Source organism: Ascaphus truei, chromosome 1, assembly GCF_040206685.1.
Source record: "Ascaphus truei isolate aAscTru1 chromosome 1, aAscTru1.hap1, whole genome shotgun sequence".
In the NCBI taxonomy this organism is placed as follows: Eukaryota; Metazoa; Chordata; class Amphibia; order Anura; family Ascaphidae; genus Ascaphus; species Ascaphus truei.
The window spans coordinates 491,965,579-491,986,724 of NC_134483.1; the positions used below are offsets into that span (position 1 = coordinate 491,965,579).

At 45.5% G+C, this 21,146-nt stretch overlaps 1 long non-coding RNA gene across 1 annotated transcript in view; it reads right to left on the bottom strand.

Annotated features, from left to right (window-relative positions):
- Positions 1–3,875, bottom strand: part of LOC142472089 (uncharacterized) — a 127,324-nt gene extending 123,449 nt beyond the window's left edge. The window contains exon 1 of the long non-coding RNA XR_012789597.1: positions 3,794–3,875. This is a non-coding gene — a long non-coding RNA (uncharacterized LOC142472089). The remainder of the gene's footprint in view (positions 1–3,793) is intronic.
- Between the last annotated feature and the right edge of the window lie 17,271 nt (positions 3,876–21,146).

Below are 21,146 nucleotides of genomic sequence, written 5' to 3' on the forward strand. Positions count from 1 at the left end.
GACCCAATGGTGCATTCATCTTAAAATTCTAACTTATACACACTAAAAGAATAAAAATATTGAGTCTTTGAAAAAATGAAATGTTCTGAGTCTTTGAAAAAATGAAATGTTCCTGATAAGATCAGGCCTCTGCCTGGTATCTTATTTTCCTCGTTGGTTAACGGTTAGAGTTTATGTCTCGTCAAAACGTTAACTTGATGCGGCAGTGCTTTAGGTGACTTTGGTCCTTGGTGGAGCTGGAACAAGCTTTACTGTACTTTGGGTCCAGGGAAAGAACTCTGCCACTTTAATTGCTGTATTGGTGGTTAGTATAGGCCTTTTCATCTGGGATGAAGAGCATGCTTGCGTAGGAAATATTAAACTATTAACCCCTTCTCGAGTCGGTGCACTTTCAACTTTGCCTAGAGAAACTCAAAAAATGTATTAGTGGCATACAATACTTATTAATTGTTTTATTACCAATAGATGGTCCTTAATTTGTTCCTTTGAACTACTGATAGTCATAAGTCATCCCTTAAGTGTCTCATAGGGAGATAATTCATACCTAGGAATAAATTCTTGTATCAATGTGTTTACTACTGTCTTAACATCCGCATATAGACTGAGGTATCTCCTATTAATGCTCCTCATATTTAAAACTAAGCAGCTAATGTGGACTTGCCTGTACTACAATCTAAGTTCCTAAGACTTTGCTCCTCATCCATTGTCAAACCAATTGCTTCCATAATCAACTGTATCCTTTCTGCAGGCCTTATCCCTAAGACCTGGAAAACTGCCAGAGCGTCCCAATCTTCAAACGCGGGGACAAAAACACTGTCTCAAACTACAGACCAATCTCTCTTCTCCCAATACACAATTGCTCTCATTCATGCCTCACTGTCATCTCCTCCGATGCAAATGGTATCAACCTTTTCATAAAATACTAACTAACCTTAAAACTTGCCCACAAATCAAGCATCCCAATCGCCTTCACTCATGGCTATTATTGCACACACAGTCACTCCTACCACACCCATTGTGCCCAAGCACTGCCATCTACAGCACTTATTCACTCACCTGCTATCTCTGTAAATTCCACTCAAACCTTAGATTGTAAGCTCTTCAGGGCAGGGATTTCTTTTCCTATTGTCTGATTTTGCTGCACTTACTATTCTATTATAATTCCCTCTACTGTATTATTTGTGAAGTGCTGAGAACATTTTTGACGCTTTACATAAATAAAGTCATACACTACAATACAATACTATCCAAAGTCATGGACAAAAATGTGTTCACTCCCAATTAAACAATTACTATACTAAGACAAATGCCCCTAGCCAACTCCAGTCTGGCCTCCACCCCAAACACTCCATTGTAACTATTCTGCTAAAAATGTGAAATGCCTTGCATATAATGTATACCTTGCTCACTTATGTAACTGTATTTGCAACTATATATCACCTGTCCTTTAACTCTATACCTAGAACATATCCAAAAACGAGAGGTGACTCCTAATGCACCACTTTGGCAAACATTCTACAAATATTTTAACAATAACAACTGCTTATAATAAAATAGGACACCTATGAAAAAAATAAATGGTTAAAAGTTATAAAACACATCACATATTCAGATAATAGTCAAGTGCTTTTGTATAGGACTTCACACTAAATTTCTTGTAATATAATCTCTTTGCACAGTGCCGAACACACTGACAGCGTTATTTTTTTAAAGACACTCAGAGAAAAATTTCAGAGCTTGTTTATCTTGGGCAATTTGCCAGCCCGGGCGTTTCGCCAAAAAGACCTTGAGAGTGCCGAGCAGATAACAAAACAGTTTCTCCGTCTTCTAAATATTAATTACTGGATTGAAACTTCAGCTCAAAGTTAAAATGGAGCTCTTTCCAAAGCAATAAAAATGAAAAAAAATGGCCTCTCTAAAAATAAAAATATGGCCTCTCAAAAATAAAAATATGGCCTCTCAAAAATAAAAAATAGGATAATTATACAACTGCACACACCATATATAATTTAAACAATACGTGTGAGCTTAAAATCTCTCTGCAACATATCTTAATCCTATAGAAATGCAATTGACGTGTTTTTACTGGTTTACACACAATACAGAAACCACAATACAGACACACAAAGAACATAGACACAAACTTCTCTTCTACACAGCGAATAAGCTTCTCATAAATAACCTGCTTTTAGATTTTTTTTTTTTTTTTTTTAATGCTCCGGAGCTTGTGAGTTAACTTTTCGTATATTTTGCACATTCCTTTGGAGAAAAGTGTTTTTTTTTTCCCGGTCTGTTCTGCTGTTATTCTGATTCTCTTTCTAGTTGCCATTAGAACAGAAGGAAAAATAATATTTTCTGGTTTAAAAGACCTATTCGTGTGGTAGAGTACGAACAAACCTTTTCAATTTTTACCAGTTACAGGGCTACTCCCATTCTTTTCTGTTCTCTTCTCTCTCTTAGGGCTGCTCTGCAATTACTAGCAAAAATGTCCTGCCTTTTTTTTTTTTACAATTATAACACTTTCTGTCCCTTCCAAACACTTTCTGTCCCTTCCAAACACTTTCTGTCCCTTCCAAACAATATACACCGTCTCTAATTGTATCCCAATTTCTGCATATAACCTTTCATAACAAAAACCCTCAATACCTACTTCCTCAACACCATCATATGCCTTGATTATCTATCGGCAAATTCACTTGCTATTTCTTTCCTAGTCACTTTCTATTTCACTTGTTATTATATTAACTTCTGTCCTGGCAATGGTACAAATTAATGCAGCGGGACCCTTCTGTCCCTCAACAGAATTCTTTTGACCCATATTACCGTAAGGTATGTTTCCCTGTGGGATTCAAAAACACATGAGACTGCGCTCCCTGAGTTTCTCAATCCCACAGAAAAAGACCCCTCTTTCATTTAAACATCTGCACAATTTGTTGATAATAGTACAAACAGTGCCATTCACTGGCCAACAAAATATATTTATATTGTCTCTTTTCGTTCTCTGTATTCATTCTTTATTATTGCAGACACACAATCCTTTGAGAATTTTTGGTTTCCCATTATTCCCCTGTTGCAGAAATCAAATTTAATTGACCTGTACAATACTTCTTCAGCTACAATAATCAATGTTAATTGACAATGTACAATACTTCGGCTACAGCAATCAACTGTTAATTGACCTGTACAATTTAGCGTTACAATAATCAGCGCAAGCTGATTACGTACAACTCTTTTGGCATGTTATTGTTCTGAATAGTGTAAATATGCAAATAAGGACCTGTCACAAGACTGTTCCCCAATCACATTTTCTCACCATAACTATACCAAAGAAAAACTTGAATCACTTCAGCGGGTCCAACCCAGTCCTGAAAAAGCTTACACTTTTATAACATGGATACAGATAAGACTTTCTAACCAGATATCCATGAACTCACTTGGTATGTTAATGACAAAACAGAGCAAATGTACAATCAGGGACCCGTCCTGCTCAGACAACAAAAATATTTATCACAACCCCGGACGGTCTGAAAACAATCCCTTTAAGCATACAAACATTCACCTTCATCACCAAAACACCAAAACTTTTAACGGAATTCTTACCTTAGCCCCTAACAACTCTTAACACTCTTACACTTTAAAATGAATACAGGAACAGAGAATAATAAATTCACGTGAAACTGCTAGTGATTCTTACTCGTCACATCAGATAAGACACCGTTCAAAAACCAGCTCCACTCACCACTCAAAAACAATTTTAACAGGCTGTTTGTCTAAAAAATACAGGTAGCCTTACCTTGATTCATATGTGAGCGCTCAGGTTTAAGTAATGGAGGAGTGATTCATCCGGGTGCTCGATTCCGATGATATTGAGTCCCTATTCGGAATGCGCCATCTGAGAAAAACGTAAATAAAAAACACAGTCTGAGGTTATTTTGAAACAGAATAACACATGAATTTATTCAAGTCAAGTGCACAACGGAGACAGCTTTTGAAAAAAAAAACTCTCTAACAATAACACGGTATGCCATATATTTATACCCTAAAACCTAAAGCTCCACCCCTTTATGGGGAGGCTTGCACATCACTAATATTACCTCATTTTGTAATACATAACAATACTAAAGCTGATGTCATTTTGTAATACATAATAATACTGGATAACTGTCTGTAAGCTAAAAACCATTATGGGGTTAAATGGGATGTGCCTATTCTGCCACTTGGCACATTGTATGAGAATCAGTTTCTCTGTAAGAATCTGAGCTTATCTCAAGGGTTCTCACAACTTCTAGCCTGTTTACACTTTCAATTTGAAGCTGATTGGATGAGGAAAGATCAATAAAGTCAGCTAAGAGCGGAAACATTCCATTCTCTGCTTCACACGTTTGTTCATACAGAAATGAAACACAGAAATGAAACACAGAGACAAGACAAGATGGCGGATTGAAATATTCAAACAAAATGGCTTCATCCTAAATGCTGTTATGTTGTATATCAGACCCCCTAATGTCTCAACTTTGTCATCTGGTTAGTAGCTGTTCCACTCAATGAAGTTTTAATCACTCTGTCTTTGCATCACACTACACATTTTGTTGTGGTATTGTGAGTCAAGTGGGTTTGGATACTTTCGTGTCTCTTCATATGTGTAATTGTTTTGTTTTGTAGAGTGGGTATATACCTTTCCCTGATTGCGGTATCGATACGGTGTGTGTGTGTTACATTTTATTATGGTCTGGTAAGACCTTCTATTAAAGTGTTTTACTTCTAGTCTGACTGATTAGATTTTATTTTATTTTCATATATACTATGCTGAGTATATATAGTAATCCCTTGTGCGCTTTGTGCGTATCTTCTTGTCATTTTTCTGAGGCTTCCCAGGGGGGATCTCTTGTTGTATTTGCTACCCACAATAAACATTAAAAACACTACAACACTAATACCCACCTCCACTAGCCCCACAAGATTGATACCAGAGGCCACAGGTGGTCCCGGCGTGTGTCTGTGGACCCTCGGGTAGTCGCCTTGGGTGTACGGGGGTCCTCAGGTGGTCCTGCAGGTGTTTGGGGGCCCTCGGGTGGTCCCCTCGAGTCCCTGCTGGCCTGCGGTACCAATCCTGTGTGCAATATTTATTTTTCAATACATTTAAATAAATAAACCCCTCCACAACACATACAGTACTGTAATGGGCAAAATAACTATTATCCACATATGGATAATAGCTAATTTGCCCATTATTAAATAAAACTTTAGCCAGCCAGCATAAATAAAGTAAATAAACTTTTCTACTTACCCCTGCCATCATGAAGGTATCCTCATCAGCATACTGCAGGTCGATATCCTCCAATGCCAGCAAGAGTACATGAAAAAATATAATCTAATGGCCCCTACCCCTTAATAACGTTAGTGGTTAATAACCACTATAGTAATTTAACGGTTAACCGACCCTCCCCCGCTACCCACTGGGGAGGCCTATTCACCCACCCAGGGACCACTATACCCACCCTGTACCCATTGATTGGCATAGTGGTACATCACACCCATATAATATGGGCATGATAAGCCACTATAGCAGTCAATGGGCACCCAAAAAAAAGCATGAAGGCCAAAAATACACAAGCACCTAAACACCCTAATTAAATAAATTAAAGCACTAGACAACCAATTCAATAAATTAGAGCACTAACCAACGAATTAAATAAATAAAAGCACTAGCCAACAAATTCAATAAATTAAAGCACTAGCCAAACCAATTAAATAAATAAGAGCACTAGCCAACCAATTAATTAAATAAATAAAAGCACTAACCACCAAAACAATTAATGAATTTAAACCACCAGCCAACAAATCAATTAATTAATAAAAACACTAGCCAATAGATCAATTAAAACCAGTAGCCAACAAAATAAATAATTAATTAAAAAAACTAAACAATCATGAAAATGAAATAAAATCAAGCCATCCAAATTAAACAAGTTAAGCCAAACAATAAACAGGAAAAGAAAAAAACAACAACCAATAGAAAAAAAGCATTTGCCAAAAAAGGCATTGGATGTCACTGTATTTATCTGTATCTAACGGGCACAGATTATTACATTAACAATCAATGGGCAATGAAAAACATAAAAAAATACAATAAAAAAACATGTTAAAATAAAATTACATACATTCAATATTTTTCTTACCATTAGAAGTGTTGACCCTCCGAATCCCGGCATTTCTGCAAGCTCTTGAACCGCAACGTCATCAAAGTCAATCCAACGCCATCCGCCTTGATTCGGAACAGGTAACAAAATTCTTCTATCACCTTCTATATTCATCTGTCATTATTTATTTCTTATTTGTAATGTTCTATCCTCTGTCTTCATATGTCAATCCAACCCCATAGTAAATCCCAATGGACGTTGTCTCGTTGTCTTCTTCCTGTTAAAGGAGGCCTCCAGGCCTTATAAAGGGCCTGCGATGTCACATTTTCAGGTTAGATGGTACAGCTCCAATCTGATTGGACGCTGTATCATGGGTCCACCTCTTTTTTTTTTAAGGATGTGATGTCATCTCCAAGGGAGGGATCCTTAAAGGGAGGGATCCTTAAAACCACATGGCTATATCACATGATATTAGAGCCAATGGGATTGAAGACAATCCCATTAGTTTCTGTACCATGTGATAGGTTACATTAGTTCAACCCTTAAAGTGAAGTCACATCCGTTTGAACTAACTAAGGGTATTAAGAGGTTAGGGGCCATTAGATTGTATTTTTTCATGTATTCTTGCTGGCATCGGAGGACATGGACCTGCAGTATGCTGACGAGGATGCCCCTCATGATGGCATGGGTAAGTAGAAAGGTTTATTTACTTTATTTATGCTGGCTGGCTAATGTTTTATTTAATAATCGGCAAATGACCTATTATCCACATCTGGATAATAGTTATTTTGCCCATTACAGTATTATATGTGTTTTTTGGGGGGAAGAAGGTGTACATATTTAAATATATTGAAAAAAATGCTGGAAAAGAGATTGCGGGTACCACCCAAGGGCCCAAAGACACCCGCGGGGACCACCTGAGGATCCCTGGACACTCGTGGGGACAACCCAGGGAACCCTGCTGGCCTCTGGTATCAATCCTGTGTATAAACAAAAATTTTATGTGGGGAAATTACGGGGAGCAGATTTGGACTTGTTCACCCATCTCTAGGCCCGTGCATGATTTTGCATTTTGAACTCAATTATTTAAAAAAAAAACTGTGCATAATAATTACAGTATGGCATAGTCTTAAAAAAAATCTATTTTTCACCAAAAAAATAAATACTATTAAATGTTGACCTAGTTTAATTAATCTGTAATTACCATTGGGACACCTTTACCTACTGTATAAGTGTTATCATGTTTATTCAAACTTCTTCTACCATTAAGACCATACATTCCCTTATGCTATTTAGTATGCAATGTCCACATTTAAATGGTCTGTCTCCAAGGACAGACGCTTTAGTGCAAGACTCTGCTAGGTTATGTAAAAAGGCAAACACTGTAGTAAAGCCATTACAAAACAATATTTAGAATATCAATTTATAAATAAATAATTCTATTAACATAATTTTAGCACCAAAAGCAGATTGCATGGAGCCTGATACAGTATATTTAACTAAATTGTATACTTTATTCTGCTCCCTTTTGCAAAAATGGTCACATTGCTACAGCTAACTTCCAAAATCGGCAAAAAAAGAGAAGAAAGAAAATAAAATAAAAAAGTGTCACTATTTCATATAGTGATTCAAATGTGCCTGTAAAAGCTAACATTTTTTTTCACAGTAACTTCACAATGTTTGGAGGTGTTTGCAAAGATGTTGACAAAACTAAAAAATGCTGCAAAACTCTTATGTCAAAAAGTGAAACTATTTCTCAGAGCTTGGGATTTTTTTTTTTTTTTAACGTGCACAAATTATTTGTCATGATGCACATTTATTTTTATATATTTGCGCAAATATTCATACTGTAAAGTGAACCAGTACCACTCTGCACATCTGTGCATCTACACATCTACAGAAGGATTGTTAATATTAAGAGTGAGTTTCTATTTTTTAATGTTTTTTAGCTGTCACTGCGCACTCGCTGTCAGTCACAGTAACTGCATCCAACACGCAAAGCGTAAATAATTGCCGGGGATTTAAACTTAACTTCTCACGGTCACAGGGAGTGTACAGTACATTGTGCTACATCTGTACTTGCAATATGTGTGAACAGAAAGACTAAAAACTATTTAGCACTACAACTCTAACCCACTTTAAACTGTGATTCAGTTTAGTACAACAACATTTTGTGTACTGCCTATTTAATTAACCCCAGATATACCTATGAATTAAATGTATATCATAATATATATGAATGCACTAATTTCTAAAAATCATAGATTCTTTTGACCTGTTTCTAAAATGCTTGATCTTCAGTATAATAGAAAAATAGAACAAAAAAAGTTTTACGAAGGTCAGCAATCAGAAACTTACATGATTTATTTCACTGATCTGCTTATTAGTAAAACTAGATTTCCAGGTAGGTGGCAGTAATATGTCAAATGACAACAGGACAGAAGGTCAGAGAGTGTTAGATACTTTTAAATGAGGGACACTTAGGCAATTAGCTTCAGAGATCAGCAAATGGCAGGATTGCTTCACTTACCGCACTTCTTAAAATGTGCTGAATTATAAACTGGGGAACATCTGCATAACATAAACGTAGATGGATGTGACACACATATTACTGAGCCCAGTTTGCTCAGAAAGGAACTGAAGAAGCATTTACCAAAGGGCATAACAATATTGTAAATTGCACATACAGCACTAAGATAAAACCCTTTGCATACATTTATTTAGCTGAGTATGTACTGTACCATTTACTATTGGGTCTAAAGTTTTTATACACTGCATGATTAAACAGACTCATGTTAATGCTCACTAATCCTGACTGTGGGATGTATCCATTTGCTGTATCCTATTAGTGTACAGTATTAACAAATCTACGTAAGTACCAGCACTCACTGTCTAATAGCTAAATTATGAAAACAGTTGTAATGCAGAAAATACATTTAATAATAAAACAAACCAGAAATAAATCAATTGTGTTTGCAGAAACCAGTGTCACAAATGGGCATGTCACAAAGTGAGGGGTGGGGGAAACAAAGGAAAAGGGGAAAAAAAACATGAAACACAAGGAATATACACAAAAAACGGAGAACGGAAAGTAGGCTAGGGGGGCAACGTTTCGAGGGACTACCTCTTCATCTGGCCCATTCCCCCTAGTCCAAATGGTCCCAGAGGTACTTCCCTAAGCTTTCCTTCCCCTATCACTGGTCAAATCAGACACCCCTGAAAATAGATAGCCATCATGCAGTGTAGGCTAAATACAGCTAATGGCAGGGCAGCAAGAATCCACTATAGTCAATGCCAGTAGTTCAAGTACCACAGGACACTGTTGGCAATAGGAGCTGAGCCACAGAGGGTTTGATTACTGTTTCATTTGCTATTCCCATTGACTTTTTACATTGACTGTTGTGGACTCCTGGTGCTTTTTTAGTGCAAGCTGTGTTCAGCCTTTACTGTACTATTGCCTAATTTGACCAGTGATAGGGGAAGGAAGGTTTAGGGAAGTACCTCTGGGACCATTTGGACCAGGGGGAATGGGCCAGATGAAGAAGTAGTCCCTCGAAACATTGCCCCCCTAGCATACTTTCCATTCTCCGTTTTTTGTGTATATTCCTTGTGTTTCATGGTTTTTTTCCCCTTTTCCTTTTCCCCCCCACCCCTCACTTTGTGACATGCCCATTTGTGACACTGGTTTCTGCAAACACATTTTATTTATTTCTGGTTTGTTTTATTATTAAATGTATTTTCTGCATTACAACTGTTTTCATCATTTAGCCATTAGACAGTGAGTGCTGGTACTTACGTAGATTTGTTAGTACTTTACAGGGGAATAAGGGTCCCCTTTTGTTCCGTGCACCCTGCAATTGCATACATTTAACACTATCAGTGTGCTGTCTATCGTCCCCCTTTCCCCTTAGTGTACAGTATATGCTCACTAATTGGAAATAGACCCACATGTCATGTAATATTCATATGACTACTGTTTATAGCCTCATAGCAATGAGTTTCATCTTTTGGGTAGGTCCACAGAAGTCCGTCACTTTTGAGCTAAAAATTATCATTACTGAATTTGAGAATGGACAATTTTTTTTGTTCAGTTTAACAGGTATCCTCAAAGTTAATGAGATGGAAAAATAACTTTCATTTGCAAAATGACCATAATAACGTTAACTGTATAAACGGGGATTTGAATTCTGTCATATGAGCTAAACTGCTAGACCGTTGACATGGCTAAGCAGCCTTCCACCTTGTCATGATTACTTTCCGCAGTACTCCTCGTAGACCTGTAGGGGTGCACAGAGGAGTTAAGTTAAGACACGGTGCCAGTAGGAACAACAACCGTCCATGAGGCCAGAGACCATCTTTGTTTGGGTATAAAACCCCACCCAGTCTGCTAATTATTTGCTTGTTATCTTTTTGTCTACAGAGCAGATGTCTGTTTATTCTTTGTTCCCTAGCGCTGGACCTTTCCCTGTTCTCGTTCAACTGTCTTCTAATTCTGCAGATCTATAAGTACCTTCTTGTGTTTTTTTTTGTTATTCTACTTGCATGTTTTGCTGCCTGCTTTTTGTACAGTATCTTGTTATCCTAGGAATGCACGGGTTGACGGTACATAATACAACCATTAACTGGGAGACAAATTCAGTGAAGTTGTCATCCAAGTTTTGCAAAGATCAATGTTTTGCAGAAGCACCCGAGAAACAAATAATAAATCAAGCTTTCTTTCTTGGCCCTGGAATTTCGGAGATCCACCATACAGTTGCCGTCGATGACTCATTACCAGCGATAAATCAACGTTTTAAAAGCATTTTTGATCAAATGAAAACCAAATTCCTGCCCCCTCCTTACTTTTTTGAAAGCCAAATTGATGTAGAACCCAGCGCTAAAATCCCTTGCAGCAGAATTTATGCACAGAAGGAGAAATCATGCATGAGTCGCATTGAAGGGCAGGAGTCCAAAGAGAGCGATATGGAAGGGAAATAACTTGGGAGCTTGGCTCTTCTGGACTTTTTGACTTATCAGAAGATTAAGTTGATTTAGATGAAGAATCTGAAAATAGTGATCTTTCATATAGTGGTCTAATACCTTTTTATCTGCACAGTTTCAGCTCAAACAACAAAGATAAAAGTAACAATTTATTGTTCATCATGAACGTAAATAAGCAAGATCCAGGAAGAAAACTGATTTTTGACCACCTGAGTTTGAATTTTCCTGAACAAGTAGATATTTTGCAAATGTCAACCTCTGACCTGGAACAAAGAACGCAAGATCATAGTGGCTGGGAAGAGACCCGTACAGTTCCTGCGGTAATGCCTGTTTTTGATATTCACAATTGTCACTTTTAAAGTACTTAAAATAATTTTGTGCACAAGAAATATTTGAAAATGAGAAGTTCATGAGTTGTGAGATAATTTCCCTCCCCCATCCTTAACGGTCCGACCACAAATATCCATATAGGCAGAGTCTGGGTTAAATGCATTATCAGAGTTGAGCTGCTGCAGACCTATTGACTCTCAATAAGATTACAATCAGGGAATAGCTACCCCTACCTTCCTGTCCGCTCACTGGTATCGCACAGTTGCAGGGCTTCGATATTTATCTCTGCAGTAACATCAGCCTGACAGCTCTCAGACTTATTCAAACAGGTTCTATATATGTCCCATATAGCCCTTGCTCTCAGAATATATACAGATCTATTGGCTTTAACTTACAGCTTTAAACAATAGTATCCCTACTACATGCTGGGGTACTCAGGATACCTCCTATATTAGTTTACTGTACATTGCTATAACTTTTCTTCTTTTCAGTATACTGATTGCCTAACAGGGGGACACCACAGATTCACCTGTATTAGGCATATTGATAGTACTTAGTGTAACCCTGGTCCCCAGCAGCTCCTGGAGACCCCCCTCCCCTGGCGCAGCTCGATCGCGGGTACTGAAAAACCCGACGGCTGCTTCCACGGGTGGGGGCTGGTGCAGGGAGCAGCGCGGCTTCTCCTGCCTGCGGCCGGTTGCCGGGGACGCGATCGGGCCGTTGCTAAGGCCGCGATCGCGTCTCTAAGGTCCCGGCGGCCGGTGAGGCAGGGCGCCGCCATTGAAGACAGCGTTGCGCATGCGCAGGGACGCGTAGGCGCAGGGAAAGCCCCAGAGCTAGGGATAGCTCGCGCGAGCATAGGGACAGCTCAGGGAGAAGAGAGAAAGCCCGGGAGAGCTTGCGCACGCGCAGTGCAGGGTAGGAAAAGCCCGCGAACCCCTAGCCTACCAGGGAAGGCTCTGAGCTGGGACTACATATCCCAAGAGCCTTTGCACGCCCCATGTGATACCAGGGAGCCAATATGGCTTAGGAAGGCCAGGCAGGCAAAGAGATACATTGTTTGGGCTGCAGCACGTTTGTCAGTTGGAGCAGCGGAGCTGAAGGGGAAGGAAGGGTGCAGGGAGTGAGTGCAGCTCCTGCATCCAGATAGGTACCCGCACTCCAGGTAGGCCCCAACTCCCCACCAGGTTAGTGGGTAATTTATAAGGGACGGCCCTAGATAGGGAGGTCACCCTTAGTGTGTGTAAGGTGCAGGTTTGGCAGTGCCACAGCGGGGAGTGCTGTGCGCACTGATAAATAGGCACAGCGTGTGTGCAGTGGATGATTTGCTGCGGGATCCAGGTGGCTGTGTACGATTGACAGCTGTGTGTGTGTCGCTGCATGTGCTGGGCGTAGTGTGTGCAGCGTGTGTGAATGTCTGCAGGCTGACAGTGAGAGCGGTGTGTCTGCTGCAGGCTGTTAGGAGTAGCGAGTAGCTAGATGTTAGGGAGGATTAGGGACTTGGGTAGATAAGGGAGTGGGGCAGGTTATTAACCCCGCAGGCCCTAGGAGTTTCCCCCAAGTCACCTCAGGTTGCGGTTCATCAGGGACAGGCCCTAGGTTAGGGTTCCTGTCACTTTAGGGTTAGTTAGGGATAGATAGGGATAGCGGCGGCTGCTGTTCCCGTGAGACGGTGTGTTACCGAGAGACGGTTGTGTTCCCGTGAAGCGGTGGGACCCTCGTTGGGGTTCCTGGAGAATATCACCTGGATAGGATCAGACGGATGCATCGCACGTCTGACCCTTTGAGAAGCTTGTTGCTGACCCGAGCGCCGGAGTGCTCGGAAGGTATTATGTCATCACATGTGCACCAACAGGCCTAGAGGTTTTAGTGACTGCGCAGTCACCCAGTGACTATCTCTGTAGGAGTACGGGACATTGGGTGGGGTTCTTGGGACACTGGGTGGGATCACCTGGTGTCGGGGAATCGTCCTGCGAGACGTCACTGTCAGTGTCTCCTCGTGAGAGAGACACTGGTTATTATTATATTATTTGTAAGTAAAGTAGTTATATATAATCACTGTGTGTGTAGTTTCTTATTGGGTTCCTATGTAGGGTCATTCTACACTTCCCTAGAATCCTACATAGGTGGAGGCGCTGAAGAAGATCCGTTCCAGAGGATTCACCCCAGGCTCTCATTAGCGGAGGCTCAGACCTCCTGTGAGCCTGCAGGTATACGCACCACACCAGTAACACCACCTGTTTTACTCACCCACACTATATATGAGATTGGGTGGGGTGGAATACCCGTTACATTTGGAGGCGCTGCTGATAGCCACCTGGGGTGCCCTGTCCATTTTTTCTAAATTGTCCCGTCCCTATTTTTGTCGCTATGTTTGTAAAGTCCAGAGACGAGGTCATTGCCTGGGCTTTGCGGCAGTATATGGAACCTGGCCAGGTAGTGGCGGTAGGAGGCATTCCCGCTCTTACACCCGCACTTAAGGTCCGGGAGTATATGTGTAAAATTCCTGGGTGGCCGTGGGCATGTGTCTTAGAGGAAGAGCAAGATCCCACGTCCACATGGAAAACCATACTTTTTGTTGTAACTCACACTGAGGATATATGCCTGGCAGAGGCACCGTCCGCACTGTTCATGCCCGGGGGCCCCTCAGAAGGGTACCCCCTAGTTTACGCAGACCCAGCAAAATGGCGTCTACCGCCAAATCAGGAGAGCGCACGTGCTGCTGACTGCAAGCCTGCACAGAAAGATGTCGCAACATTCTGTCCGGGTTTGGCGCGAAAGTCAGAGCCCCTCCCCTGTGATGTGAGTGACTCAGAGCAGAGCGAAAAACAATTCCTTGTAAAAAGTGTCCTTCCTTTAGATTCCACCAGGGGGAGCAAGCACGGTTATCTTCAACCATACGTGGACGCTGTGATAGACACTCTGATCTCTGAGGATGAGATGATGCATGAGGATGAGATAGACTGTCAGGGGATACACCCTAATGTGTATGTGCCCTGGCGAGCGCCAGGAATAGATCTCCTTATGCTACTGTGCCCCTGCTTGCAAGAAGCCTATGATGAGGGAGCCGTCATGTCCCAAGTGCCACTAGACTTCAGGATCACCGAGGTAGATGGGGAGCCGTGTACACAGTGCTTTAGCCCCACCTGTGACTGTTCTAGGGGAGCACTGGCGTGGGAGCCCAGATGTGATTGTTGCGGTGCAATTTTCTTGATGCCTATTGTACCCCAGCCTACAGAGCCAGCTAAGGAGCTAAGTGAACCCTTGGCGGAGAAGAGCGCGGCCGCAGTGGAGGTACCGGAGCACGCCAGCTTCGTACCCACAACCACTGGCTGTATTACAGAAGAATCTGGTGACTACCTTGCGGAGGATACTGTCATGATATCTTCCGGGGAAGAGGTTGAAGTCCCATCGGTGGCGATGCGCCTACCGGCGAACCACCCCAGCGGTGATGCAGAGGATACAGAGTCTGCTGTGGGTCCGTGTACCCTGGAAGAGGTGTATTCCGATGTTGCGGACCCTGCTGTGGGCCCGTGTGCCCTACGATGGTCAGTCAGACCTACTACAGAGGTACCATCGGTCCTAGGCGTGGGACCAGTACCTAACGCTGACAAGGGTGAGTCGACTGCCCCAGGGGTGTCGGGGGTGAGCCTTCAGGTGACCGCGGAGCACGATGGCTCCTTAAGTCTGGTCACCCGGGCGAAGGGCTCCCCTCTGCATCGCGTCCTGGTGGAGGTGTCCTCATTAGAAGGTAGCTGTCCAGAGAAGAGAGTGGACCAGTGTCTACCGCCGATCCTCCCGGAAGAAGAGAAGCCCATCGTCAGCGAGCCGAGGGGTAAGGAACCCCCTTGTTCCCCACAGACTCCGATGGAGGTGGCCGTGAAGAAGGCCAAAGCTACGGTTCCTGAGCGGAGTGTGAGCCCGTGTGCTCCGACACAAGTGGTCCCAGGACTGGGATCCAACGCTCCCGAAGTTCGAGTCAGCGAGTGGACTGTCCCAGAAGAGTTGGGGACAGGTCCCGATACCACCAAGGTGGGAACTGACAGCGTCCCCGAGGACCTGTTGGCCACCGTGAATCACCGCAGGGGTAAGGTGTCTACTCTTTCCCCCCTGCCAGGTGAAACTGAGACATTGTCCAGTGCTCGCTTCTCAGTGGAAGCCTCGCAAAAATATGGGGACAAAGACTGTGAGGAGAGAGATTCAGGGAAAGCTGCCTCCTTTAAGCCCAAAAAGGAGCGCCCCATTCCTCAGGTAGTGGACCGCGGGAAAGGTCCTGGCTTCCTGGTCTACCGCATCCCTGCCGCGGATGACCGGGTAAAGGTCTGCTTCAGAGACACTGGGCTACTCCTTCCACCAGGGGGAGGAAGTAGCGAAGAGCCGGTAACTGTCGCTTTAGAGTGTGCTCTCCAAGAAATTTATCTGGGAGAGGCTCACGGACGCAAAAGTGAGGTACCCCCACATGTTCAGTTCGGGGCATCCCACAAATGGTCTCAGCTAGCCTCGGGTATGGTGTGTGATCTGTCCTGTAATCTGAGATGTAAATTCGACTTGTGTTGTATATTCTGTGTACTGCATTTTCGTTATATAATGTTTGTGCCTGATTATACTTGCTATCCAAGCGAGGACGTTGGAGTTCCACCAGGGGGAGAGTGTAACCCTGGTCCCCAGCAGCTCCTGGAGACCCCCCTCCCCTGGCGCAGCTCGATCGCGGGTACTGAAAAGCCCGACGGCTGCTTCCACGGGTGGGGGCTGGTGCAGGGAGCAGCGCGGCTTCTCCTGCCTGCGGCCGGTTGCCGGGGACGCGATCGGGCCGTTGCTAAGGCCGCGATCGCGTCTCTAAGGTCCCGGCGGCCGGTGAGGCAGGGCGCCGCCATTGAAGACAGCGTTGCGCATGCGCAGGGACGCGTAGGCGCAGGGAAAGCCCCAGAGCTAGGGATAGCTCGCGCGAGCATAGGGACAGCTCAGGGAGAAGAGAGAAAGCCCGGGAGAGCTTGCGCACGCGCAGTGCAGGGTAGGAAAAGCCCACGAACCCCTAGCCTACCAGGGAAGGCTCTGAGCTGGGACTACATATCCCAAGAGCCTTTGCACGCCCCATGTGATACCAGGGAGCCAATAGGGCTTAGGAAGGCCAGGCAGGCAAAGAGATACATTGTTTGGGCTGCAGCACGTTTGTCAGTTGGAGCAGCGGAGCTGAAGGGGAAGGAAGGGTGCAGGGAGTGAGTGCAGCTCCTGCATCCAGATAGGTACCCGCACTCCAGGTAGGCCCCAACTCCCCACCAGGTTAGTGGGTAATTTATAAGGGACGGCCCTAGATAGGGAGGTCACCCTTAGTGTGTGTAAGGTGCAGGTTTGGCAGTGCCACAGCGGGGAGTGCTGTGCGCACTGGTAAATAGGCACAGCGTGTGTGCAGTGGATGATTTGCTGCGGGATCCAGGTGGCTGTGTACGATTGACAGCTGTGTGTGTGTCGCTGCATGTGCTGGGCGTAGTGTGTGCAGTGTGTGTGAATGTCTGCAGGCTGACAGTGAGAGCGGTGTGTCTGCTGCAGGCTGTTAGGAGTAGCGAGTAGCTAGATGTTAGGGAGGATTAGGGACTTGGGTAGATAAGGGAGTGGGGCAGGTTATTAACCCCGCAGGCCCTAGGAGTTTCCCCCAAGTCACCTCAGGTTGCGGTTCATCAGGGACAGGCCCTAGGTTAGGGTTCCTGTCACTTTAGGGTTAGTTAGGGATAGATAGGGATAGCAGCGGCTGCTGTTCCCGTGAGACGGTGTGTTACCGAGAGACGGTTGTGTTCCCGTGAAGCGGTGGGACCCTCGTTGGGGTTCCTGGAGAATATCACCTGGATAGGATCAGACGGATGCATCGCACGTCTGACCCTTTGAGAAGCTTGTTGCTGACCCGAGCACCGGAGTGCTCGGAAGGTATTATGTCATCACATGTGCACCAACAGGCCTAGAGGTTTTAGTGATTGCGCAGTCACCCAGTGACTATCTCTGTAGGAGTACGGGACATTGGGTGGGGTTCTTGGGACACTGGGTGGGATCACCTGGTGTCGGGGAATCGTCCTGCGAGACGTCACTGTCAGTGTCTCCTCGTGAGAGAGACACTCGTTATTATTATATTATTTGTAAGTAAAGTAGTTATATATAATCACTGTGTGTGTAGTTTCTTATTGGGTTCCTATGTAGGGTCATTCTACACTTCCATAGAATCCTACATAGGTGGAGGCGCTGAAGAAGATCCGTTCCAGAGGATTCACCCCAGGCTCTCATTAGCGGAGGCTCTGACCTCCTGTGAGCCTGCAGGTATACGCACCACACCGGTAACACCACCTGTTCTACTCACCCACACTATATATGAGATTGGGTGGGGTGGAATACCCGTTACATTTGGAGGCGCTGCTGAGAGCCACCTGGGGTGCCCTGTCCATTTTTTCTAAATTGTCCCGTCCCTATTTTTGTCGCTATGTTTGTAAAGTCCAGAGACGAGGTCCTTGCCTGGGCTTTGCGGCAGTATATGGAACCTGGCCAGGTAGTGGCGATAGGAGGCATTCCCGCTCTTACACCCGCACTTAAGGTCCGGGAGTATATGTGTAAAATTCCTGGGTGGCCGTGGGCATGTGTCTTAGAGGAAGAGCAAGATCCCACGTCCACATGGAAAACCATACTTTTTGTTGTAACTCACACTGAGGATATATGCCTGGCAGAGGCACCGTCCGCACTGTTCATGCCCGGGGGCCCCTCAGAAGGGTACCCCCTAGTTTACGCAGACCCAGCAAAATGGCATCTACCGCCAAATCAGGAGAGCGCACGTGCTGCTGACTGCAAGCCTGCACAGAAAGATGTCGCAACATTCTGTCCGGGTTTGGCGCGAAAGTCAGAGCCCCTCCCCTGTGATGTGAGTGACTCAGAGCAGAGCGAAAAACAATTCCTTGTAAAAAGTGCCCTTCCTTTAGATTCCACCAGGGGGAGCAAGCACGGTTATCTTCAACCATACGTGGACGCTGTGATAGACACTCTGATCTCTGAGGATGAGATGATGCATGAGGATGAGATAGACTGTCAGGGGATACACCCTAATGTGTATGTGCCCTGGCGAGCGCCAGGAATAGATCTCCTTATGCTACTGTGCCCCTGCTTGCAAGAAGCCTATGATGAGGGAGCCGTCATGTCCCAAGTGCCACTAGACTTCAGGATCACCGAGGTAGATGGGGAGCCGTGTACACAGTGCTTTAGCCCCACATGTGACTGTTCTAGGGGAGCACTGGCGTGGGAGCCCAGATGTGATTGTTGCGGTGCAATTTTCTTGATGCCTATTGTACCCCAGCCTACAGAGCCAGCTAAGGAGCTAAGTGAACCCTTGGCGGAGAAGAGCGCGGCCGCAGTGGAGGTACCGGAGCATGCCAGCTTCGTACCCACAACCACTGGCTGTATTACAGAAGAATCTGGTGACTACCTTGCGGAGGATACTGTCATGATATCTTCCGGGGAAGAGGTTGAAGTCCCATCGGTGGCGATGCGCCTACCGGCAAACCACCCCAGCGGTGATGCAGAGGATACAGAGTCTGCTGTGGGTCCGTGTACCCTGGAAGAGGTGTATTCCGATGTTGCGGACCCTGCTGTGGGCCCGTGTGCCCTACGATGGTCAGTCAGACCTACTACAGAGGTACCATCGGTCCTAGGCGTGGGACGAGTACCTAACACTGACAAGGGTGAGTCGACTGCCCCAGGGGTGTCGGGGGTGAGCCTCCAGGTGACCGCGGAGCACGATGGCTCCTTAAGTCTGGTCGCCCGGGCGAAGGGCTCCCCTCTGCATCGCGTCCTGGTGGAGGTGTCCTCATTAGAAGGTAGCTGTCCAGAGAAGAGAGTGGACCAGTGTCTACCGCCGATCCTCCCGGAAGAAGAGAAGCCCATCGTCAGCGAGCCGAGGGGTAAGGAACCCCCTTGTTCCCCACAGACTCCGATGGAGGTGGCCGTGAAGAAGGCCAAAGCTACGGTTCCTGAGCGGAGTGTGAGCCCGTGTGCTCCGACACAAGTGGTCCCAGGACTGGGATCCAACGCTCCCGAAGTTCGAGTCAGCGAGTGGACTGTCCCAGAAGAGTTGGGGACAGGTCCCGATACCACCAAGGTGGGAACTGACAGCGTCCCCGAGGACCTGTTGGCCACCGTGAATCACCGCAGGGGTAAGGTGTCTACTCTTTCCCCCCTGCCAGGTGAAACCGAGACATTGTCCAGTGCTCGCTTCTCAGTGGAAGCCTCGCAAAAATATGGGGACAAAGACTGTGAGGAGAGAGATTCAGGGAAAGCTGCCTCCTTTAAGCCCAAAAAGGAGTGCCCCATTCTTCAGGTAGTGGACCGCGGGAAAGGTCCTGGCCTCCTGGTCTACCGCATCCCTGCTGCGGATGACCGGGTAAAGGTCTGCTTCAGAGACACTGGGCTACTCCTTCCACCAGGGGGAGGAAGTAGCGAAGAGCCGGTAACTGTCGCTTTAGAGTGTACTCTCCAAGAAATTTTTCTGGGAGAGGCTCACGGACGCAAAAGTGAGGTACCCCCACATGTTCAGTTCGGGGCATCCCACAAATGGTCTCAGCTAGCCTCGGGTATGGTGTGTGATCTGTCCTGTAATCTGAGATGTAAATTCGACTTATGTTGTATATTCTGTGTACTGCATTTTCTTTATATAATGTTTGTGCCTGATTATACTTGCTATCCAAGCGAGGACGTTGGAGTTCCACCAGGGGGAGAGTGTAACCCTGGTCCCCAGCAGCTCCTGGAGACCCCCCTCCCCTGGCGCAGCTCGATCGCGGGTACTGAAAAACCCGACGGCTGCTTCCACGGGTGGGGGCTGGTGCAGGGAGCAGCGCGGCTTCTCCTGCCTGCTTCCGGTTGCCGGGGACACGATCGGGCCGTTGCTAAGGCCGCGATCGCATCTCTAAGGTCCCGGCGGCCGGTGAGGCAGGGCGCCGCCATTGAAGACAGCGTTGCGCATGCGCAGGGACGCGTAGGCGCAGGGAAAGCCCCAGAGCTAGGGATAGCTCGCGCGAGCATAGGGACAGCTCAGGGAGAAGAGAGAAAGCCCGGGAGAGCTTGCGCACGCGCAGTGCAGGGTAGGAAAAGCCCACGAACCCCTAGCCTACCAGGGAAGGCTCTGAGCTGGGACTACATATCCCAAGAGCCTTTGCACGCCCCATGTGATACCAGGGAGCCAATAGGGCTTAGGAAGGCCAGGCAGGCAAAGAGATACATTGTTTGGGCTGCAGCACGTTTGTCAGTTGGAGCAGCGGAGCTGAAGGGGAAGGAAGGGTGCAGGGAGTGAGTGCAGCTCCTGCATCCAGATAGGTACCCGCACTCCAGGTAGGCCCCAACTCCCCACCAGGTTAGTGGGTAATTTATAAGGGACGGCCCTAGATAGGGAGGTCACCCTTAGTGTGTGTAAGGTGCAGGTTTGGCAGTGCCACAGCGGGGAGTGCTGTGCGCACTGGTAAATAGGCACAGCGTGTGTGCAGTGGATGATTTGCTGCGGGATCCAGGTGGCTGTGTACGATTGACAGCTGTGTGTGTGTCGCTGCATGTGCTGGGCGTAGTGTGTGCAGTGTGTGTGAATGTCTGCAGGCTGACAGTGAGAGCGGTGTGTCTGCTGCAGGCTGTTAGGAGTAGCGAGTAGCTAGATGTTAGGGAGGATTAGGGACTTGGGTAGAT